A 26,539-nucleotide genomic window follows, 5' to 3' on the forward strand; every position below is an offset into this window, starting at 1 on the left:
ATATTTTAAAAAAATAGTATAACAACTTTTCAAGAGTGTACTTTAATTTCTTCTCTCCTGGGCTTTATATCATTTTTGTTACATTTTAACATACTTATGTATACATTACAAATATAACATATATGTATTAGGAATCTTAGAGTACATTATAATTTATGTTTAAACAAGTATATCTTTAGGAGATTTAAATAAAGAAAATATTTTATGCATTGACTGGTAGAGTTATAATTTCCAGTGTTCTTTATTCCTGCCTTTGGGATTTATAAAATTTCCTAGTTCAGTAGGTCTACAGTTTTCATCAAATTCAGAAAATGTTCAGCCATTATTTTATCACAGATTTTTCTACTCACCTCGCCTTTGGGAACTACAACCACATGAGTATTAAGCAACATTCAGTTGTCCCTCAGCTCGATGATTTTTTAAAATTTCATTTTCTCTCTTCATGTTTCATTTGGATTGTCTAATATTGTCTTCAAATTCACTAATCTTTTCTTCTGTGATATCAAATCTTCCATTAATCCAAATCAGTATGGTTTTTCTGACACCTTAAGTTCTCATTTCTAGAAGTCTGATTTATGTCTTTTTAAAATCTTCCATGTCTTTACTTAATTTTTTTAAATTTTTGAATATTTGAAACACTATTTACTTTAGGGCTAATTATTCCACCATACTGAGGCAAGACTTTTCTGAGCTCTCTACCCAGTGCCCCATAATGGTGACATTTTCTAGATTGGCTTGATGGGACAGGTGATATTCCAACCTTGACTGACTGCCACATAATGCTCCTAGTAATCCTTTTGGATGGATAGGTTAATTTCCTGACGTTTATTGTTTTCTCACATACATATGCTGATCAATATTCTGCTCAATAGTCAAGTGGATTTGGTCACCTTGAACTCTCAGCTCTGTTTCTTCAATTCAGGGAGTCCTCTATTTCTACCCGAATCACCCCATCCTGCATTACAGCCTGGGAATTCTCTCAAGGCTCCTGTAACAATCACAAGGCTCACCTCATTTATTTTCTGTCTCCCCTCAGCCTTCACTCTCCTTCATACGCCTGATGTCTAAGGCCTTCAAAATTGTTATTTCATGTATTTTGTCCAGTTTTTTGCTTTTTTTTCAGAAGAGAAAGTTATCTAGTAGAAACAAGACCTTTTTAATTTTAGAAATGAATCTTATTTATGATTTACACACGATGGTTAAAAATATATATATGTATATCTATTTCTTAAGAGTGTTCAGATGAGGGTTCCCAGAGTTTTCAGTCAGGGCAGAAGACAAATGAGACCCACCAAACAAAAGGAGAGACTACTAAGGAAAAAATTAAATTACCTTTTCATTACATCCCACAAGTTGTCTTGTTCACTGTACCAGTTATCTGACAACTGGAAAAACTTCACTGACCCTGAATATGGGATTTGCTCATTCATGCCATCCTTTACTGCTATTAGTGTAACTGCAACCTCCCTCTATTCAATGATAGTTGTAAAACTTTCTCTTAGAATGAGGAATTTACTTCCTCCTTGTAAAATTTTCCAGTCAACACTTTTCTGCCAATCACCTATCACCGGAACTTAAAGGAAACCTGCTACACCCTGGTCATATTAATTGCTCCCACAGAAGGATTTGATAAAGGAATCAGGCCCCTGGAAGTTGTTTCTGCAGGGTCCCAGATAGGGGAATCTTTACTATATTGCTAAATCAGATTTTAGTGCTCCACACACTGAATTTGATATTTCTCTGACATAAACCTACCTGGTCTGGGTGTCTGACTACATGGATTCCCTGAATACAAGCTCTCAGTCAAGAGCTTGTCTTGGTATTGCAGCAATAAAAATGTTTCCAAAGGCCCAAAGAAACAATTACTGGTAGGCTCATTATTGTATAAAAAGGGACCCTTGAGTATTTACCCTGTCTCTAGATTTTTTCAGGATTTTAATGGCTTAAGGCTAGAATGTTTAAACACTTGATGTTTCAATTAAAATATCTATTAAATATCTATTTAAAGATGGACACTATACCGTGCACTAAGAATTCCAGAAGTGAAGTAAATCAGCTCTGCCATTAAAACATTTATGGTCTGGAGTGGGTCCCAGAGTTCTATAGACAAGTAAGTGTGAAATTGCAAAGATTTGTTGTGTTTCCATTAGTGGTCATACCCAAGGTGAGCTATATAGAACAATTACAAATTATAATGATAATTAATTGTAGAATACTAAAATCACAGAAAGAGAGTTCACTTATTATCACTCCTGTTAAACTCTACCATGCCAATGTTCCAGTCTTTCATAGAAAAATATCAGAATACAGAGCTGACACACTATGGCCCAAATCCCACCTGCCTCCTGTTTTTATGAACAAAAATTTATTGGAACACATCAGATGATTAACTTGTCAGTCCTGTATCTAAACAAAGAGTGCTACCTAAATTAAGATTAATGCTCATCTGCAATAAAGAAAGTTAAACAACCCATTAGCCAATTTTATGCTCAACTATATGATTATCCCCTTTTTTACACTTAGCCTACATCTTTTTTTTTGTTGGCTTGTAAAGGCCAGATGGCTTTATTGCACTCAGAGGAGGTACAGAACACCCATCACAAGACTCCTCATTACAGTCCTCTATATAATTATGTGCATGTCACCCTTTCCCTCAAAATACCCCAAAGATACAGATGTAGTGAAAAGAAGGGCCACCTGTACCCCAATGTTTATAGCAGCAATGGCCACAGTCGCCAAACTGTAGAAAGAACCAAGATGCCCTTCAACGGACGAATGGATAAGGAAGATGTGGTCCATATACACTAAGGAGTATTATGCCTCCATCAGAAAGGATGAATACCCAACTTTTGCAGAAACATGGACAGGACTGGAAGAGATTATGCTGAGTGAAATAAGTCAAGCAGAGAGTCAATTATCATATGGTTTCACTTATTTGTGGAGCATAACAAATAGCATGGAGGACATGGGGAGATGGAGAGGAGATGGGAGTTGAGGGAAATTGGAAGGGGAGGTGAACCATGAGAGTGTATGGACTCTGAAAAACAATCTGAAGTTTATGAAGGGGCAGGGGTGGGAGGTTGGGGGAACCAGGTGGTAGGTATTAGGGAGGCATGTATTGCATGGAGCACTGGGTGTGGTGCAAAAACAATGAATACTGTTACGCTGAAAAGAAATTTTTTTAAAAATTGAAAAAAAATTTCAAGGTTTTTAGAGTCATCATAATGCAATGATACATGAAAACCTTGACTCCAGTTCCATCTGCTATGTTACTCCCCAAATACAAGATTATTGGTAAATCTTTTTCTTTGCATGACCCGAATTTGGTGAATATCATCAAACTATCAATTTTTTCCAGCATTATCTTCTTGAGAAGTTTTCTTGTAGTCTTCTTAGAAGAAGGGATTATCCCAATATTAATTTCTCACATTCCGCCTTTCTATCTTCACCTTTTACCAATAACATAGGTATTCTAATTTGTTTACAAATACTTCAAGATACTTAATAATTTAGCCATAACATAGCAGATTTCTTAATGCCATTCAGTTTGGAACTCCTTACATAAGGTAGAAGTGCATTAAAATGTTATCAATTATTCCCAAATAGATTATGAAGCAGCTAAACAAACTATACTAACTGAAAGTGTCAAAAAATCTTAAGAAGATAAATTTGAAAGAAAATTGCTTAGGACTATAAATAAACATCCTTAAAAATAATAAATCCTTGGTGTTAACAAGGGTGTTTCTCATAAAATTGTAGTGCAGAAGGGGCTCCTCGGTGGAGTCCATTAAGCATCCAACTCTTGATTTCAGCTCAGGTCATGATCTCAGGGCTGTGAGATCAAGTCCCTGAAGTTTCCATGCCCAGCTTAAGATTGTCTCTCTCCCTCTCCCTCTGCCCCATGCCCCCCATTTGTGTGCATTCTCTCTCTCTCAAAAAAAGTGTAGTGCAGAAAATGTCTATGTCTATATGTCTACATGGATGTCTATAGGTATGTTTGAATGGATCCAACTGGTAGCTGTCTTCGTCAGTTTGAGCTGCTCTGACAGAAGACCATAAACCAGACGGCTAAACAACAAACACTTAATTCTCACAGTTCTAGGAACTAGAAGTCCAAGATCAGGGAGCCAGAATGGTCTGGGTTGGTATAGGGCCCTCTCCCTAGTTATGTCTTCACATGTCTAGAGAGAGAGAGAGAGAGAGAGAGATCTGACAGTATCTTACAGATCTCTCTCTCTCTCTACCTCTATATCTCTATCTCTATCTCAGAAGGCCATATATGCATAGACAGAAAGAGAGAAAGAGATTTCATATCTCTTCCTTTTTTTATAAGGGCATGAATCCACATGAGGGCTACATCCTCATGACCTAATTACCTCCCAGAGGCCCCACTTCCAAACACCACCACATTGGGGATTACAGTTCCAACATATGAATTTTGGGGGAATACAAACATTCAGTCCATAGAGTAATAATTATGTGCTAAGATGAAAATACATTTAGATAAGGAAACATCCATCTCTATACACCCCCTATTTATAGGCGAACTTTATTTCTACTTCATTTAACCTACTTCCTCCTCAAATCACATTTCTAGAATCTCCAACCCTACTTTCAGAAACAAGATTTCCTCAAGGGTCCTCGGCTGAAGTAATTAGATAAGCAGTCAGACTTCTATTTATCAATTTGGGTCAGTCAGTGAGCATGAAGCAGCTTAGTTCCCAGGCTGAACTGCTGTATTCTTGAAATGTAATTAGAGATATGAACACCTTTGTGAGTTTGCAGGGAGTTTTATAAGGTAGTTTTAATATTACTGCACCTTAATCATATTAAACAATGTTATGTCTAGTCACTGAATTATTTATGTTACTTCTTAGAAAAGTCAAAAATACACGCTAAAGTTTCCAAAATAAAAAGGCAAATGAATAAATCTTTAAAAAAAAAAAGGGGGGGTGCATCTGGGTGGCACAGTCTGTTAAGCATCTGACTCTTGGTTTCAGCTCAGGCCATGATCTCAGGTTCATGAGATCAAGTCCTGCATCAGGCTCCGTTCTCAGCATGGAGTCTGCCTGAGACTCTCTCTCCCTCTCCCTCTGCCACTCCCCCCTGCTTTCTCTCAAATAAATGAGTAAATCTTTAAATAGATTAGATTAAATTTAATTTAATTAATTTAAATTTTTTTTAAAAAGCTACTCTTCTAGCTTGTGTGATTTCCTTATTATAACCCCAAGTACTAGATGTGCAGTTCAATGAGATTTTCTAAATTTCATTTATATTTTTACATGGCAATATTTACATACATTGTATGTAATAATGTGCAATAATAATACTAATATCATTATCCCAACTGCTGTCTAATTTTTTTTAAGATTTAATTTACTTATTTGACAGAGATCACAAGTAGGCAGAGAGGCAGACAGAGAGAGAGAGGAGGAGGAAGCAGGCTCCTGCCGAGCAGAGAGCCTGATGCAGGGCCTGATCCCAGGACCCTGGGATCATGACCTGAGCTGAAGGCAGAAGTTTTAACCTACTGAACTACCCAGACACCCCTCCCCGTGAATTCTAATTTTAGGTAAATATTAATCTTTTTCAGCTCAAGCACGATCAGACCTATTTATAAAAAGCCATTGCTTTCTGGTATCTCTAGATGTATTATTTTTAAAAATCACTGGTTAAAGATCACTAGTTTTCCTTTTACAATTTTTTAAAAATTTTCTTGATTTGGTCCTCTTATGAGAACAGCTTTTAGAATAGTAGAGGGAAAATAAGAAGCCTACTTCCTCTCTAACAATTTTATGGTAATGGCATAGGTGTCCATGGCAAAGAAGGCAACATGCAAACTACTCAAACACCCTGTTGCTTTTAGTCCCTCAACCCTAAATACTGACCACTTCAGAAATAGCAAGACCTCTGCATAAATGCCTTTTAACACCAACAGTTACCCTCACACTGATTTTTTTTTTTTTAATGTCAAGCCAGTCCACTAATACTGGATTCATTTTTCAAAAGATTTGTCTAAAGAGTGTTATTGGAAATACTAGCAAAATACGCTCATCTAGGAAAACAGAAGACCCTTTGTTTCTAGTACTATTTACTTGTGTACCCCTGAAATCATAGCTTCTGCCTCAGAAATTATTATTCTGTCTAGAAAGGACATTATTTAGCAATAATGATGATGGTGATACTAATAAAAGCTATCAATAATAAGCATTAAAATGTGCCAGGCTTGTACTAGGTACATTAAATGTAATGTATTTAATCCTCACCGTAATCCTCATAATAGTCCTTTTTGTACATAAAGAACCAAAAGAGGATAAATAAAATGATCAAACGCCAGCAGATAATAAGCCACTGAGCTAGAAAGTGCATCAGTGCCTGAGTCCCAGATCTGTGCCAACTTCAACAGAACCCTGTCACTTGTTAAAAATGGCTACACTTAGTTTTGAACTGTTAGTGGTCAAAGGTCAAAACAATAGGCTAAACACTTCAGGGTAACTCCTCATAATTTCTCTACATTAAAATAGTACTGACAAGTCAAGGAAATTCAAATGGCAACTTTATCTTTAGAGAAACCAGAGTCAACTATGAACCTCCCTTGCTCAGTTTACCAGACTGAATGCAAAACTGTAGAGTGTGAGGCTCAGTGTCTTTCATTTGGAGTTTTAAAAATTTCTGTAAACCACTGGAAATTTAGCAGGTTCTTCCAAGAAATCTATTGCCCTTTGCTATTTGGCTCAGCTTCCCTAATTCTACTCCTTCTAGATCCTTTCTATTGAATTCTAGAAGGCAGCATGAGAATAAGCTGTGTGGATCCACACAGCACATTCAATGTGTATGGAGTAAACAATGTGTTTCATACATGTATTTGTTATTATACTTCAAATCTACACAGATTTCAGTGATTAATTCATTATAAATTCTTTGAAGTATTCTTAAATTCATAGCATCTTTGTCCTGTCAACCACCAGAGAAGTATAAGTAATATAACACAAATATTTCTATTAATTTCTTTTTTACTTTAAATAGAATTCCTCAGAGTGAAAAAAGTTGAAAACTTCTACACTAGTCCTTGAACAGTAAAATTTCTATTCTACTGGTCCTATCATGATCTCAACAGTAAAAGTAGTTTAGTACCTTCTCCATAACTGCACAAGACTACAGTATTAGACAAATGGGAAAAAAAAAATAAAAAGAAAAGAAAAAATGCAAAGTTCCCCAAATACATTACCTCATCAACTGCAATGGAGAAATTACTGTAAGAACCTAAAAGAACAAAAAACCTCTAATGCTGACTCAGGATACCCACTCTGTCTTCTCTCCTAGCATAAACATCCCTTTCTGCAGCTCCTTCATACACAGAACTGAGATGCAAAGTCTAAAAAGAAATGTAGTCTGGGGGCGCCTGGGTAGCTCATTCGGTTGTCTACCTTCAGCTTAGGTCATAATCCTGGGGTCCTGGGATCAAGTCCTGTTTCAGGCTCCCTGCTCAGGGGGGAATCTGCTTCTCCTGCTTCTCCCCCTGCTTATAGGTTCTCTCTCCCTCTTTCTCCGTATCTTCCTCTCCCAAATAAATGATTAAAATCTTTTAAAAAAAGAAAAAAGAAAAAAAAAATGTAGTCTGGGCCGTGTTTCTTCCCAGCTATTAGCATGTGTTTTTCAAAGGACGTAGCAGTGTAAATGTGAGGTATGGACATTTTAGGCAAAATATTCAGGTCACTCTTTAATTAACTCCACCAAAGATACTCAACATTATACACCAGTGATTAGAATGTAGAGCTATTTGCTCTGTAATATTAAAGAATGTCAAGACTTCCATTATTTATAAAGCTGTATTTTTTTGAACTTTTCATTTCACTTGCTCAAATCAGTTCTGAAAAGACATGTGAAAGTATCTAGCTCCATCATTAAGCAAAATCATTTGAACACTGTGGCATGCTTTCATTCCTAGCAACGGTCACTTAAATAGACACTTATTTCATAGTCAAAAGTGATTAACCTTGATTAATACCCAGGTAATGTCCCTCCAACAGTTACATTAGAAACAGGAAGCTAGCTGTTGTCTGACCTTTGAGCCACATTAATTCTCCTTAGTCTTTTATCCTAAACCAGCAGAAATAAGTCAATTTCTGAACTAGACCTGTCTGCCAATCCCAGCTCCATTATTTGCCACTGTATTATTTAAAGCCAACTGTTTAATTTTTTTGAAATTCCCTCCTGTCAAAATTTACTTCACTATCTTCTCAAAATTATATGAAACAATGCTTCTTTATATATAACTAACATTAAATATGAATTAAAACAACATTGTTTTGGGCCCCTGTGTGGCTCAGTTGGTTAAACATCTGACTCTTGATTTTGGCTCAGGTCAGGATCTCAGGGTCTTGAGATCAAGCCCCACATCGGGCTCTTTGCTGGCATGGAGCCAGCTTAAAATTCTCTCTCCCCCTCTCTCTCTGTCCTTCCCCCGCTTGTGCATTCCCTCTCCCTCTAAACACACACACACACACACACACACACACACACACTGTTTTATTCCCTCAAGTAGCCCACACTCATATCTACTTTCCTAAATGCATTTTATTCACATCTCTTTCTCAGCTATGAATACTTCTTTCAGTCTATTCAGTGCCCAGTGGCTTTGACCAACCTGCCCATGAAATATGGGTATTAACCAGGAATATCTTAAAGGATGGGTAACCAATGAAATCAATATTATGGATCTTGCCACTTCCCTTTGCAGTGGCTTCTCTTCTTGCTTAATTCATTCTCAAAGGGTTAAGTTTAGTTTCAAGAAACATTTAAGTAGGTGCTAGTCACATGACAAGATGAAATTCATAGTTTGTAATCCAGTCAAAGAGATGTTTTATATACACACAGACACAAATGAAAATATATAGGTCTTTTTCATTCATGACAATATTGGTTAAATTACAAATAAAATTATTGTCAGAAATAAAATGTTTCTGGAGATCATGAATGCTAAAAGCTGAATGTTTTGATGCTGCGAACTAGATATGCAAATACCATCCACAACCTTACTTTTTTTTGATTTCTGTAATAGAGACTAGAGAATTGGGATATCTTCCCAGAATCCCTCACATCTGGGCTTAGCCACGTGACTCACTTCCAGCCAATGAAACGTAAGCAGACATCATTGAGTAGGCTTTTAAATGGAAAATGTTGTAAGTTTTGGCATTCTGCTTTCACCCTTTATTCTTTCCCCTTCTTCTACATGGAACAAAGATACAATGCCTACAGATGGAACAGCCATAGTGTAACCATGAGGATGAAGAACACAGTTTAAGGAGGAAAGGAATCCAGGTCCATGATGAAACCATTAGACTACTCTGCCAGGTTAAGACTTCCTGCTTCCAAATTTCTTGTCACATGAGACAGAGCTCTTACTTGGTTAAATCACTATTCGTTGAATTTTCTGCTACTTATTTTTTTAAAAGATTTTATTTATTTATTTGAGAGAGAGAGAGAGCATGAGAGGAGAGAGGTCAGCAGGAGAAGCAGACTCCCTATCGAGCAGGGAGCCCGATGTGGGACTCTATCCCGGGACTCCAGGAGCCAAAGGCAGTTGCCCAACCAACTGAGACACCCAGGTGCCCCAAATTTTCTGCTACTTATAACTACTTTATCCCAGCTGACACAGCCTAAATACAGAATAAAATTTAATTTTACAGAGAAGAATGGGAGAGAATTCCCATTGGGAAAAAAAGCAGGAAACATGACCGTATCCAAGAGTGAATGCCTTCTGTTTGGAGAAAAATGAACAAAACAAATTCACTTTTGTCAAGGATATATAGGAGGCAGTAGTTGATAAAATAGGGTTGTGTCTGTGGAAAATGGTACAGATACACAGTGTCTGAATGCCAGGAAAAAGAATGGGAATAATACAAAGAATGGTTACAATACAAAAGTCAGCAAGAGATTTTTCAATTTTTACCTCCATGTATACATTTTTAAAGATCTAGAATGATACAACCATCTAGCATGTATTTCTAGTAATTTCCTCTTCAGAATCTGTGAAGGAGTCCTCTCTCCCTCTAGACTGAGTGGTACCTAATCCAGATGAATACTAAGGATAGGTCTCAAAGTAAAAAGTTAGTAAAAAGTAAGGATGTATTTATCACTTAGACTCTTCTGTTCCTTACATGAGACTCCGACTCTTTACTTTTCTTATCTCCCATATCACCTATGACACCAACTAATGTTGCAGTAGCAACAACTGATCACAGCTTCTCCTGCACCTGAAGAGCACCTCAAATTTCACTTTATCACTTTAACCTTTACTCTAAATTTTGAAGAAACAGGTGGCTCTTAGTTTGGGTTCCCCTATAAGCAGATGCTCATATAAATATTTGAATACAAGACTTTTATTTGTGAAGGGAAGGAACATCAGCCAGGGAATGGAGAAGTTAGTCAAGGAACAAAGATGACTCTCCTACTGCTTAACCCATTGGAAGAGCCCTAGATTTAACCCAAAGGAGAGGACTTGGTATATTTGGATACCACCTCCCATCAATCATGGGTTGAGAGTCAGTGCTGGGTGACACCAACTCTCCTTCACTTTGGGCCAGTCATGGACATAGTCAAGTTTCACTTTTTAGCTTCAGAGAAAGCCCTCTGGAAGACCATGGTAGGTGGAAGTCTGATGTGAGGCACAAACATGGCAATTCCTGGGTAGCAGGCGTGGAGAACCAAAAGCAACTGCTACAACATGGTTGGCCTGACCAATGACTGAGTCCAGGTTCCAGTTTAAGTAGCAAGTTTCCAGTTTTACAGGAATGATGAAACACAAGAATGAAGGAGTCCCCAACAGAACACAAAAAGATCTTCCTTCTTTGTGGCATCCTAGAAGTCGATATGGAACCCAAAATGACTCCAAAAAGGGAGTACTCAAGTGGGATTTGCTTTTACTCCACAAAGTTTATGGTAGTCTAACTGCAATAAGAGCCCTTTTGGATTAATGCTAAAAATAGGATGAAAATTGCAAGTGGTCAGGATGATTCTTGGCAAACCCAGTAAGAGGAAAAATCAAACTCTTGGTTGACCTGGATGCCAAGGAATAAATCAAATTCTAAGATGAGAGTCTAATACCTGAATGGGTAGGCAAGAAATCGGGAGAGAAAGCCATACTTGGTTCCTCAAATGGGCTATGACACTTTATAGCCTTAACTTTTTTTTCTCTATTTCACAAACATTAATATAATGTTTGCTATATGCTTGCCACTGTTTTATGTGCTTTGTAAAGAAAACTCTTTTAATTTTCCTAACAATATATGAAATACTTACTATGATTTATCATCACTTTACAGATACAAGCATAAGGAAGCCAAATAAATTTCCCAAGAAAAATCTACCTCCAAAGTATTTTCTTTTAATCACTACAGTCTTCTGATTCCCACTAAATAAGAATTCAGTCAACATGGCGGGCATATGATAGTCCCTCAATCCCTATTACAAGTTTCTGTATCCTTATAATTATCATTGGGCTATCCTCAGATTGTGAAGCAAGAGACAGGAGAGAAAAGCTGAGCCTTCTGGCAAATGTCTATTGTTAGGTTAATTTTAACAACTACACTCAAAATCACCTCTATCCTTATGAGTGTTTGGAACAATGGGAATAGACTCAACTGACTAAAATAAGAGTGAAATAATTGGCCTGGAGAATCTAGAACACCAGCCAGCTGGTTTAGTCTTTATTATCCTATAATCACAATAATAAGGAACCACTGAAAAATCTGAGAACGAAATTAAGAGTGTATACATGTGGTCAGATGTCAGCATGAGTAGCAAAAATGGCGGATAGGTGGTACTCCCTCCCAGGCAAGAGGGATTCCAGGAAACCACAACTATCTGGAAAAGTCCACCTCATCACAAGGACAGAACATAATTATTCCCATTCTAGCCTTCTAAAATGCAAGTAACGGGTTAGCAATAACAATTGTATTCACTTTGAAGGAAAAACACATTTCTGCATTTCAATGTGAACATTCATAACCATGACACCAATTGGCCTCTTGGGGTCCTTGAATTCATTCTCAAGACAAATCAAACAGAAAGGTGCTATTGTTTTTCAGTAGGAGCCACTTGGTAATACATAGGCAAACATTCTTCCCCAAAAGCCTTGTTCCACATAGACCCCATTCAACAGCTGCTTTCCACACTTCCACTTGACAGCCAAAGACTTCTGGACATGACTTACTTCAGTATTAATGGGTTCAGGGCTTGGTAGCTCGAGTTATGTGCCTTTAGTGATACGGTTTCTACAGGGGACTACCATTCTTGCTTATCTTCAGGTTTCTTCTACCTGAGAATCCTAGTGATACGGTTTTGGAATGTAGGTGAGGTCTGGTGGGGTGGGGTCCAGAGCTGAAGACTAAGAAAGAATTCTTGAGACATCTTTGGTGCAAAATGGTGGTTTTATTAAAGCACATATACAAAAAGAGCTGCTACCTCAGGATTGTGAGGGGTGACTGATTATACACCATGGGGTTGGGACAGGTAAGGAAAAAGGGAGTTTTCAAAAGAACTTTCATATGTTAAAAAGGGAGATTTTCAAAATAACTTTCATATACTAAAGACCTACAGGATACCAGAGTCCATGCCACTGTCAAGTTGAGGTTGTTTTTTGTTTGTTTGTTTTTTTTAAGATTTTATTTATTTATTTGACAGACAGAGAACACAAGCAGACAGAGGCAGGAAAATAGAGAGGAAGGGAAGCAGGCCCCCCACCGAACAGAGAGCCCGATGCAGGACTCGATCCCAGGACCCGAAGATCATGACCCGAGCTGAAGCTGAAGGCAGCGGCTTAACCCACTGAGCCACCCAGGCGCCCAAGTTGAGGTTGTTTTTTCCCTCTACTAAAGCAATAACATTAAGACAGTTGGGAGCTTCCTGGGAAAATATCACACATATCCCATCCAGGAATGGGTTGGGGGGCAGGTTTGCAGGTTGTAAGCTTGGGCTTTGTCCTCAGCTAGCCTCTTTCCCTCATCACTAGAAATGCTTCTCACAGCTAACTACACTTGAGAATCCCTGGAGTTTTCTTCCCCACATGCCCAGACTCCAATTCCAGAAATTCTGATTAATGGGTTTGGGGTAGAACCCCAAAGCGTGGGGCTTTTTTTTTTTTTTTTTTTTCAAACACTGTGGCTGACTGATGCAAAGCAACGTGAAGCGGGACAGCACTGCAATGATGCTGGATGATGACAGGAGTTCACAACTTTGTACCAGGTGCTCGGTTGAGAGACCTATGTGTCTCAATTCATTTGATCTCCATAACAATTTTCTGAGGTGGAAGCTAGCATTATGTCTCCTTTTCTGTTAAGAAATCTGAGGCAGTGATAAACTGAATGACTTTCCCAAGGTCACAGAGGAAACACATGGTGGAGTCAGGATTTAAAAGCAGGCAGCCTGCTATAAATCTACATATGGATCTGGGGCACCTAGGTGGCTCAGTGGGTTAAAGCCTCTGCCTTTAGCTCAGGTCATAGTCCTAGGGTCCTGGGATTGAGCCCCCGCATCGGGCTCCCTGCTCGGCGGGGAGCCTGCTTCCTCCTCTCTCTCTCTCTCTCTCTTTGCCTGCCTCTCTGCCTACTTGTGATCTCTGTCTGTCAAATAAATTTAAAAAAAAATCTACATATAAATGTTCCTCACACCAAGTAAGAAAAAGCAATTTCGTCCTATAGCCAAGGTGATGGCTTAATAAGGTCTCATATCTTAACATCATAAAGCATCAAAACCATAAGATTTAAATGACATTGGCTTGAACCTCCACTGAAGTGTCTTTGGAATGTCTAAGAACCTCCCCCAAATTTCTACACCGGGTCTTTCAAGCAAGCAGTTCTGCTCCAAGCTCTGGCCTCCACTGAATTAGTTTGGTTCAAGGAACATCCTGACCACTGCCTTGCACTTGCCCGTGTTTTAAGTCTTTGCTGGCCCGTGGGACCACCACATACGGTAATCAGCCACTTCCCACTATTAAAAAATAATAATAACAACAACAGTAAGCTAAACAAGTCATAATAGTTTTCATGAGGTGGTATGTAGCAGCCTTCTTTGCTGATTTCTTGGGTGAGCCAGAGAGTTTATTTTCTTGATGGCAGTAAGACTGACAACCTAAAATTGAGCAAGGATGCCCTTTCATTAAACTTTCCCCAGCCACTCGCTGAGTATGCCAGCTGCTCAGCCATATTCCTCCTTGTCCTCTCTCCTGTCCACTCTCTCCTATTTTATCCAGGCTTTGCTTCCCTCCCCACCCCTGGATTTCTCTTATCTCTAAAACAAAAGCATTTAGGAAGCTCATCTGCTGCCTCCCGCATAGTCTCCCGCTAATAACTTTCAGGTGCTCACATTTATCCGCAGTGTCTTATCAAGTATTAAGCAAATGTCGTGCTTTCTCTGAGTGGTATTCTGTTGTGTTGTTTCTCACCTTCATATACCTTTTCCTTGCCAAAGTTTGGGCTGTGTCAATAGTTATCCAAAATAAGGTTGAGATACGGATCCTAGTCAAAGAGGTGACAATTTATATGGTAAGGCAAGATATGTATGTGTAAGACAATGTGATAAGGATTTAATAAATGTTTTAGGGTATAATAAGCTTGGAAATTCAGATTGAGGAAATATAGACCAGGGGTGCCTGGGTGGCTCAGTGGGTTAAGCCTCTGCCTTCGGCTCAGGTCATGATCTCAGGGTCCTGGGATCGAGCCCCGCATCGGGCTCTCTGCTCAGCAGGGAACCTGCTTCCTCCTCTCTCTCTCTACCCGCCTCTCTGTCTACTTGTGGTCTCTGTCTGTTAAATAAATAAATAAAATCTTTAAAAAAAAAAAAAGGAAAAAGAAATATAGACCAGAGATGTAGAAGAAAATACTACAGAGAAGAAAATACTTCGGTTAAGTAGGATTCAGATCGGAGATGGGAAGTGGGAAGACAGCTGTGCCCCATCCCAGATCAGTTCAATCAGAATCTTTGTGGATGGGACCTGGAGTAAAAAATTTTTAAAGCACTCCAGGTGATCCTAATATAATCATGGTTTATCGTCACCATTGTATTTAGTGCCTCATGGCTTGACTAATTAGGAAATGATGCAGCAAAGTAACGATATTCAAATTTCCAACATGGGATACTGTCCCAAATTGTCTAATTGACCTTTACATTATACACATAATAGGCTTCAAATACTGCATTTTATGGGTTTTTCTAAGGATCCTATAGATTCTAAATTAGAATCAGAATGTGGATACAGAGCCATCTGAATTCTCCCCACCTAATCTTACTGTTTATCCCCTTCCTGTTGTTAAAGCAATAGCTACAAGCAGCATTTGGAAGTGGGTACCGGCCAACGAACTGTCAAATGGACAAAACTTTACACTTAAGACAAATACTGCAGACTGCATATTTCATTTCAGCCTTCCTGGATTATGCATTGATATTGGTAGAAGAGGGCCAAGAATAGCATCACTGTGATTCCTGAACAGTGATGGAATTTGCTTCCAGAACGAAAGCAATCAATAGGCTTCCAGACAAACTCCCATCAAAGACTTCCACTTTATACCTACAGAGGCCAGCTGCTGTCTGACCACTTGCTGCTGAAAACTAGAAAACACAGGTAGAAAATTTTTTTAAAAGAAAAACAAAGGGGCACCTGGGTGGCTCAGTGGGTTAAAGCCTCTGCCTTCGGCTCAGGTCATGATTCCAGGGTCCTGGGATCGAGGCCCACATCGGGCTCTCTGCTCAGCAGGGAGCCTGCTTCCCCCACTCTGCCTGCCTCTCTGCCTACTTGGGATCTCTCTCTCTGTGTCAAATAAGTAAATAAAATCTTTAAAAAAAAAAAAGAAAAGAAAAGAAAAACAAAAATAAAATTTAAAAACTACCAAGGCAGCAAGAACTTGAGGGGCCGATATCCCCAAGAAAATGGAAATACAAAGAGAGAAAGCTCAAATTCATCATTATATTTTCCCTTGTGTCATTGGCTTTGCTTACGTGGTAACCAGGAGGCTGAAAAGCTGAGCAGAACTCAACACAGTTTTGTGGCCTCAGGAGACTAAGGAAATTTTAAAAACTGAAAAGGAGAACACACCAAGAGGGAAGAACCCAGTAGCCACTTCTGGATGTCACTTAGAACTCATGAGGGGCTATGCTATAGGAGGAAGGGCAAGAGGAAATGGAACAGCTTTCACAAAAGTTTAAATATGGCTGCACACAGCCGCTAACTGGACATAATAAAACAATAATAAATAAATACATACGGCGGCAAACCAGCTCAATGCCAGATGAGAGTTAAGTGTTCTTCTCCCGAACTTTCTGCACGTCCAAAGCAAAGGCAAAATCTCTCTACAACAAAGTCACACACAGAGTCTCAAAAATCGCTTCTTATTTTTTTCACACCCAACAACTACAAAGAATAGTCACTTTGATAAAATGGGGATGACAAAATTGACCTATTCTGTAATGATGAGGACTGAAGGTGAGGTCCACAAATTACTACAAAATGCCTAACAACAACCCAAATCATGGACACTTAGAAAATATTTATAGATTACATCATGTATGTTTAAAAAATATGCTTCCTTTCATTCTTTCGATAAGAGACGCTGGGTAATTGATTTATAACTTTGTGTGAGGTAAGAGAAAAAGATGTGCTGGCTTTATAATTAGATTAACATTAGTATTAGAAGCTAGAGACGGATACTTTCCCCTGTCAGGTCCTCAGCAAACAACCAGGAGTCAGCAAAAAGGACAGTTCCACATAATGAAACAAGCACAGCTTGAAAAGCTCTTAAACCTTGCTTTCCTACCCATTGTCACCATGTCAAATCCCAAGGCTGTTCTGTTTATAATTAAATGAAATTTCTGCATAGAGCATGGCAACCTAGTGTTTCATAATCAAGGGAAAATAATTACCTTTCACTATGGGTGTTCCTTAATGAATGAAAATGAAATGTATTATCCAGGCTTTTAAAGCCTCTATATTGTACTGCACTTTGAACAGCAGAATATAGTGGTGGGACATTTGCAATGAAAGGCACTTCAAATTTATAAAGTGTTTTGAAAACATCTGAGTTATTTTTATACCCTGAAGGAAGGACTGCGTTTTTGTATTTATACACTAAAGGCTAAGAATATGAGGCATGCGAATTCGAAATACCAGGAACACCCCCCAATAATATTAAATTTGGGCAAAATTAAGTCTAAAGTGAACAGAAATGGTGATTTCAATTTTACTTTGCCATTTAGTCATCAGGTTTGTACTGTGACTTCGAACTAGATTTGAAATACCCAAATACTATTTTGAACAACGCGGCCCACGACTTTAGATATACCCCAGCCTGGCCAGCTGTATTGCTGAAACATACAAATTTGCAAAATGGGAGGGGAAAATTGCGATGAAAAGTCTTTTGACCTCCCCCCACCCCGCACAGAGCCCACCCCCCACACAGCTCTGACACAGCTAGCCCGGGGGGTACTGGAGGTGAGTACTTGTTCAAGCAGGTGTCCATGGTCATGGGCTCCAAGACTGACCCGCGCAAGGCCAAGGCGCTGGTGAAGAGGCTACGGAAAATGGGTTGGCACCGGTGACCCCACACAGGTGTCCACAGGTGGCGCCGCCCGTGGGCACAGTAGCCTACCTCGAGTGCTCGAGTTTCCAGGAGGCCACCCCGGTTCTGGCTGCGGATTGCGTGGAGTCTGGACACGGTGACTGGATGGCCTGGAGCTCTCCCTGCAGGCACTGATCATGCGCACTACGGGCCAGGCCACGCCAAGACCCGGCTGTGACCACCGAGCTGCACCTCCAACAGATGGTCACCGCCGAGGCCCACCCAGACCAGGACTAGACTCCTTTACGGGAGCGAAACCCCTGTGAGGCTAGAGGAAAGGGCTTCCTAGACCCACTGGGCCCGTGGAGGGGTAGTCCTGGAGGTCCTTGGAATTCTGGCCGACTTCCAGCTCCCAGCCCTGAACCTCACATCCTGGCGCAGTCGTGCAGCCTGGCACCACCTGGCGGCTGCTTCCAGAACTTCATCTTCAGGACCGGGTGTTCCTAAAACCCTGAGGCCGGAACCCACACCCTGCCCATTTGCCCTGTCCATGCCAGTGGTAACAGCCTGTTACTGTAAAAACTAAAATGACATCAAAAATTTTTTGTCCAAAAATTTTTTCATGAAGCTAACCACTGTTTCTAACTACTATGCCATAAACCCTACACTGACAGTGCTACACTTGAAAAAGGATACTTACAAAAGGGGTGAAAGAATTAGAGTATCTTAGAAGTCCTTGCTTTCTCATAGTTCTCATTCTTAAGTGACAGTAAGCTCTTCTAAGAGGTGAGGTGCCTTAACTACAATAAAATCACTGCACAGCATGTAGGGAATTTCTCTTTCCCAAAGGATGGAGACAATAAAGAGTAAAAATGTGGAAGACTAGAGAGATGCAAGAAGGTCCATGGCTTCAGACAAGATCTGAAATACAGAAAAGGGACATATTATAAAGAGAAAGGAACAGTTATATACATTGGCAGTTTTCAGCGCCATTATATCAGAAGAAATTTGGGGATGACAAGAAAAAGAAATATTCGATTCTTGGTTTTTAAATAGTTTCAGAAGCCACTGACGTATTAAAATGTGTTCAGAGACTTGCAGACCGTGATATGATAAGATGTGATATGATATGATATATATAATAGCAGTTGAATAGTTCAGCAAGGGGACAACAATTTTTGGCTGAAGCACTATTATTTACTGTAAGAAAAATTCAGTTTATAATAGCAACAAAAACTGTAAAATGCCAATGAATTAACATAAGAATGGATGTACAAGAGATATACCAAGAAGCTATTGAATTTAAACTTTATTCATGGACACAAGACACAGAATCACACCTTATTCTGGATTAAAGGTTAAAAAATGGATAAGCCATCAACTTCCCTCAAATCTATAAAATCAATGCAATCTGAATCAAATTCAAACAGAAATTTTATAGAACTTTACAAAGTGATTCTAGGATTCAACTGCAAAAGTAAGTGAGCAAAAAGAACAATAAAATCTTAAAGAAATGGTAAAGAATAGTGAGAGTGATTCATTGGACAGCTCAAATACCAAAACAATAATAAAAGTTTAGTTCTAAGAAAGAGCCTGATTGTCTTAGGAATGGTGAAGTAGATAAATGGAACCAAATACTGCAGAACAGACCTACACACTAAAGAAGAATTAATATATGATAATGTTGACATTTCAGATAATTGAGAAAAATAGCATTATAAAATTACTTACTTGAAAAATTACAGATCACTATAACAGACAGTCATAAAAATCTATCCCTGTCATACTGAAGACCTAAATATAAACAACAAAATTACTAAGTTTTAAAATATAGGAAATTATATTTTTGTTAAAAAAAAAAGCCTTCTGAAACAAACCAGAAATCATAAAAGAAAATTTTATAATTTGACTTTAAAAAGTAACAAAAACCCCTTAAACAGGGGCTCCTGGGTGGCTCAGTGGGTTAAAGTCTCTGCCTTCGGCTCAGGTCATGATCCCAGGGTCTTGGGATTGAGTCCCACATTGGGTTTCTGCTCCACAGGGAGCCTGCTTTCTCCTCTCTCTCTCTCTGCCTGCCTCTCTGCCTACTTGTGATCTCTGTCTGTCAAATAAATAAATAAAATCTTTTTTTTAAATCCCTTAAACAAAGTAAAAATAGATGAGAGAATGAGGATTATAGCGTATTAAGGACTTCTCAAACTTATTTTTTAAAGAAATAGAAATGCCTTTCAGACATATATGTAAGCAATTATATAGAAATAAGAATAAATACAAAGTCCAAATAAACATATGAAATGATCAAATCATTAGAAACTATAAGAATTCAAGTTTACCATCAACTTGGAATAGATTGAAAAAAGAACAATAACATCTAATGTCAGCATGTCCTTACACTATTGGTAAGAACATAAAATGTCAGAACCACTTTGAAGGACATTTGATAAAATCAATCAAAATTTAAAACAGGCACAAATACAGCAAGTTACTACAGTTCCTCAAATTTATCCTTCAGAAATACTTGAATACTGTACACAAAGAAAGAAGTTAAATGAGTTATAATTCAGTCGAAGTATAGCTGGCCATTTTAAAAATAACCACTGAATCTTTCTGGTATGAAATGTGATATCTGGCAATCTGGTCCAGTTCATTACATCAGGTCATTTGTATGTTCTTATTACCATTTTGATAGCATAGCACAATTTTTTTTAATTTTTTATTTTTATTTATTTTTTTAATTTTTTATTTTTTATAAACATATATTTTTATCCCCAGGGGTACAGGTCTGTGAATCACCAGGTTTACACACTTCACAGCACTCACCAAAGCACATACCCTCCCCAATGTCCATAATCCCACCCCCTTCTCCCAAAACCCCTCCCCACAGCAACCCTCAGTTCATTTTGTGAGATTAAGAGTCACTTATGTTGGTGGGAATGCAAGTTGGTGCAGCCTCTTTGGAGAACAGTGTGGAGATTCCTCAAGAAATTAAAAATAGAACTTCCCTATGACCCTGCCATTGCACTCCTGGTTATTTACCCCAAAGATACATATGTCGTGAAAAGAAGGGCCATCTGTACCCCAATGTTCATATCAGCAATGTCCACGGTCGCCAAACTGTGGAAAGAACCAAGATGCCCTTCAACGGACGAATGGATAAGGACGATGTTGTCCATATACACAATGGAGTATTATGCCTCCATCAGAACGGACGAATACCCAACTTTTGTAGCAACATGGACGGGACTGGAAGAGATTATGCTGAGTGAAATAAGTCAAGCAGAGAGAGTCAATTATCATATGGTTTCACTTATTTGTGGAGCATAACAAAAAGCATGGAGGACATGGGGAGTTAGAGAGAAGGGAGTTGAGGTAAATTGGAAGGGGAGGTGAGTCATGAGAGACTATGGACTCTGAAAAACAATCTGAGGGGTTTGAAGTGGCGGGGGGTGGTGGGAGGTCGGTGTGGGTATTATAGAGGGCACGGATTGCATGGAGCACTGGGTGTGGTGAAAAATAATGATACTGTTATTCTGAAAATAAGTAAATGAAAAAAAAAATCTTATAAGTATAAAAACTATGGAACAGTATTTTTTTAACCCTCAACTATATCTTGATATGTTCAAAAAAAAAAAGAAATACTTGAATAAATTCACAAAGAAATACGCATTGCTTGTAAGAAAAAGTTAAAACAAATGTCTATCAATTCGAGAATTTTTATATAACATGGTATCCATGCTATGGAAGTATATTCAGATGTTAAAAAGAAAAAGGAAAACCTATGTGTTCTAACACAGAAAATTCTCACAAAATGTTAAACAATTGAGGCACTATGCTATATGTCTATTAAAATCCAATTTATGGTTTTAAAATAAAGACATAGGCACATACAGGCAAATTAACAGAAAACTAAAAGAATATATAACACCAAATATCAATTGTGATTAATCTTAGGGAGAGGTAAATGACTTAGAAAACTCAGTTTAAACTATGCATGGACTAAGTGGTAAGAAGTTTAGCCAACCTACTTTATAGGTACATTGTAATATGTACCTGTTAACTTTATGCCATCAATAAAATTGTTATTTGAAATATAATACATTTGTAAGTGATCCTGTATATTGGTTTTTTATTAAGACAGAAGAAAAGCAATACTAACATTCATCCACAAAAATACAATCAATGAAACTACTTTCTTTGAGTTCTCACTTAAATTCCCAGTCTTTTAAAAATATATCCGACAGTTGTTTCCACATGAATAAATATCTATACATGATCAAAATGAAGCCAGACTTAGAATTATCATCGTCCTCATCAGTTCTGTAATTCAGGCCCCTAATTACTCTTGCAAAAGACGTAGAACTAGCCTGTATTTATCCTTGAAATGGTTATTTTGCTTTTGCTATTTGCAGACATTCATAAGGTAAACTTAAATAATAACTGTAGTTTTGCAGTTATTTTTTCAACCAATATTTCAAGGTATTTCCAAAATTTGCATTGCAAGCATCTTCCATGCAATCCAAATAAAGGTCTATAAGAAAGGTAAAAACAAACCATTTAATTAATTTATCTTTGGGGCACCTGGGTGGCTCAGTGGGTTAAGCCTCTGCCTTCAGCCCATGTCACGATCTCAGGGTCCTGGAATTGAGCCCCACATCGAGCTCTCTGCTCAGCAGGGAGCCTGCTTCCCCCCCCCCCCTCTCTCTCTCTGCCTGCTGCTCTACCTGCTTGTGATCTCTCTCCCTCTGTCAAATAAATAAATAAATAATCTTTAATTAATTTATCCAACTGTAGCCTACCTGAACTATTCAGGGAAACTAAGGAACAAGCAAAAATACTATACCTAGCCATTCACTAGCTCTCATCACACCAAACGGCCCCTCCAGGTGTGATCAGAGATGAAGGATCATTTCTGTGTAATGAACCCCAAATACATCCTTGTGTCAGAATTCCCAGTGAAAGTAGTTACATTCATACCCGCTGTTCCAAATACCCCAGTTGGGAAAAATAATACAGAAGGAACAGAAATTGTCTAAGGTGAACGTATGGAATTTCTTCCTGAGACAGTCAAACCAAGATATTTTTATAGTCTAATTAGAAAGGAAGAAAGATTTGAGGTTCACTAGTGAAAAGCTTATTGTCACTTAATGTTATCTATGTGGTCTTAAATATTCTTCCTGGAGTTTATTCTCTGGTCTATACAATGGAAGGATTGGACTAAATGATCTCCAAGATTACTCCAATATTCACTGAGCTTATGGACCAACCCTCCAAGCTTAAGAGAACCAGAGAAAGGGTATTAAGTGCTAGGGATAGAGGTAGTTATCAAGCAGTGTCAGTATCAGCTTATACTACATAACAAACCACCCAGAACTTGGAGTCTCACAACAAGCATTTATATCCCTCGTGATTTTGTGGTTTAGCTGAGTAGTTCTTTGGGTCTGGGTCAGCTTACCTGGCGCTAGTGGTTTACAATAGGAGTCGACAAACCTTTTCTGCAAAAGACTGTATGGACCAGATGGTCTCAGTCACAGTCACTCTCATCACTACTGTTGGAGCATAAAAGTAGCCATAGACAATATGCAAATGAATGGGCATGACTGTGTTCCAATAAAGCCTTATTTACAAAAGCAGATGGTGGGCTGGATTCCACCCATAGACCATCATTGTTTACCATCCCCTGGTCTATGTCGTCTAACACACGTGCCGGTCTGGCTGGTTCAAGATCAGCCAGGGTGCTTCAGTTCTCTTCCACAGAGCCTCTCCCTCTCCATGACACCAGCCTGTGTTCATTCACGTTGCCTACATGGAGTTCCAGATGTAGCAAGATCAGAAGCCCTACTGCACAGCATTCTTTAAGTGTCTGCTTATGTGAGTTTGCCCTATTGGCCAAAGCAAGTCACGTGGCCTAGAGCTACATCAAGAAATGAAGCCATGACTCCATCCCTTGAGACCAACCGGAAGAGTCAAAACGCAAAGTGGTGTGCATAAAGCAACAGAAGAAATCGGTAGCCATTTTTATGACATGCCAGAGGCAACCTGCTAACAATATATCTACAGTGAATCCTAATTTCTAATCATTCAGGTTTAACCAACCCTGAGTTAATTAGAAAGATAATGTCTTGTTTTGCGATGACATGAAATATACCTGACTTCTCCTAAAAGTAACTCTAATCTTCTGATTATGTCAAGCTCCTCCACATGGAAAGAAATACTATCACCTGAGGAATTCCAGAGTTTCTCTGACAATATGAACTGTAATTTATAAGGTTTGTGGCGATTAGACCATTAGAAAGTAGATTAATAGAATCTTATTAAGTTGGGGGCTTGGTGGGGTTTTTTTTGGGAGGGTTGGTTGTTTTTTGTTTGTTTGTTTGTTTTTGTTGTTGTTGTTGTTGTTGTTGTCTTGTCTTTATATGAAAAGAGTTGTCTGTAACCTACAGCAGTAAGAGTACATTTATCACCTGAGACTAGACATACACACTTCACACCATCATTTTCACTTGGGTTTGATGCCTGTCCTCCGGGCAACAGAGTCCTGCAATGATGAAGGCAACAATCACTACAGAAATTGACTGGTGTTATTTTATAGCAGAAAAATGTCGGAGAGAGTGGTCAGAAAAAATGGAGAAGCGCCCTTAGAAAGCTAAAGGTGGAATGCCTCCTGAGCGTTTTGTCAAAAAATACAGAAATAAAAGTGAGAATGTTTCGTTATTTGAGATGGCTTTTGAAATAATAAATGGCATAGCACGGCAGCCATAGCTGAATGTAGGACTAACACACATTTATTTTTAAAACTAGTTTTATTTATTTTAAAGTGTATCATTAATTTGTCAGCAATAGAGAAGCATGAAGGTACACAAGATAGAGAGGCATGTGAAACAAAATTTTAAGTTTCCCATACATGCTAGTGATGGTGTCTGTGTTTGGAAGATTTTATTTGTTGTTCTTAAGATTAGCTTTCATGAGAACATTTGCCCCTGCGTACCTTCTAATTCTCAGGAGGGGAAAAATAAATCTTTAGGTAACCCTTTTAGAGAAGAAGCAATCGACACTCAAAAGCATGAAAAGAGCAATGTAAGTTATTTTATATGTCACCTACTGGGGGGAAGTCAGAGAAGGGAATCAACTCACTTAAAAACAGAGGTTCTTAAAATGTGGAGTTTCACAAGCAGCATCAGCATGAACTGGTAATTTGTTAGGAATGCAAATGATCTGGCCCCACACCCTACTCAGTGTACTAGAAACTCTCGGAGTGGGACCCAGAAATCTGTGTCTTACAAGCCCCCCAGTTCATTCTACATGAGCCAAAATTGGGAATGATCATATTCGAATATAATCCAATGTGGTTATTACACTGAGAAGGACCACTAGAAACAATTATGTCCGGTGATTTTAAATTATCTTTCTGCACTCTTCATGGCCAATTCACTGAAAATAAATATTCGGGGCGCCTGACTGGCACAGTCAGTTACGGGTCTACCTTCAGCTCAGGTCATGATCTCAGGGTCCTGGGATCGAGCTCTGCATTGGGCTCTCTGCTCAAGGGGGGAGTCTGCATCTCCCTCTTACTCTCCCTCTGTGCTCGCTGTCTCTATCTTTCTCACAAATAAATAAAAATATTTTTTAAAAAATAGATATTTAATCAGGAATTTGTAGTTATAGGAACAGAAGTTGACTACTGACAAGGAGTTTGATTGGCATTTCATCATGCTGGGAAAGCCTCCTCATTTTTTATTCACCTGAGGTGGGATCTGTATAGCTAAGGAAGCATTAGTTTTATGAACAAAATTAGGGCATAGAAATGAGACAAAATTCCACTTCCTTCTCTACAATAATTTTCAAGAATTCTATACTTCCCATGACTCCAGGAGATCAATTTGGATGATATGAAGAGTAAGAAAAACTTGTCATTCTGCCTTGAAAGCATTGAAATCGCACAAAATGAGTCCAGCATAAACAGAAAAAAGGAAAAAAAGATTTTTCCACCCAAAGTACAGTAGAATTTTTCTTCTTTTAATGAAAAAATGAAAAGTAAACAGACACTTGAAAATGTTAGAGAGAATGGCACGGAAAAGTGGATAACAAACTAGTCAAAAAGGCAATTTAGCAAAATGCAAGATAAAATGATAGACGGAGAGGAAATTGAACACAATATGGCATAGGAAAGAGCTCCAGAATCTCAGGTGTTTCTTACTTAGGTGGTGGGTTCCCATGAGTGTACAACTGTATTTGGTTTTGCTCTTTTCTGCCTTCATAGATGTAGTGAACAGCCACGATATTAAAGGTATAGATCACCTGCTTTTTTTCCCATCCGTCCTCCGTCTCCAGCCATAGTCTAATGCTGTTCTCACTTTTGAACAGGGTGTCCTGGTAGAAATACATATTTCACAGGACTTTCCAGCACAGTTACATAATTGTAATCACTTTCCAAATAATTCTCTACCCCAAGAAGCGTTAAGTCGACATTCCCAAGTGCATTTACCAGCCAAAAAAATCTTAAGCCCAAATAGTGTAGAGGGTTGATGGAGTACAGGACATGCTACCCCAAAGTCTGGCACCTGTGTATTGAATATTTTAACTGAAGCAGTTTGAGTAAATGGCAGAAGCAGAAGGTCACTGTGACCTTCCCCCTACCCTTCTCCCCTGAAACAGTGCATAAAACCTGCATGTGAGGGGCGCCCTCCCCATACCCGAAGGAAAAAAGCATTTTCATCTCTAAAGACCACACTAAACTCATACCCCTGAATTCTATCATCTTTTTATTCAACCGTCCACTCTGAAATCATGCCCCACGGGCTAATGAGGTCAAAACTGGCCAACAAGCTAAAGCTTGTTTTTCAGAGAACTGTTTCTCCCCAGTCAGCTATTGTGTCTTTTCAGACCCCAGTAACAAATCCACTCGCTGTCTCTGCAGAAGCCTGGACTCAAGGTCAACTGATAAGCTTTCAGTGTGTGAACAAGCAAGACCTCGCATTCCTCCCCAAGGTAAT

This window comes from Mustela nigripes, chromosome 6 (genome assembly GCF_022355385.1).
Source record: "Mustela nigripes isolate SB6536 chromosome 6, MUSNIG.SB6536, whole genome shotgun sequence".
In the NCBI taxonomy this organism is placed as follows: domain Eukaryota; kingdom Metazoa; phylum Chordata; class Mammalia; order Carnivora; family Mustelidae; genus Mustela; species Mustela nigripes.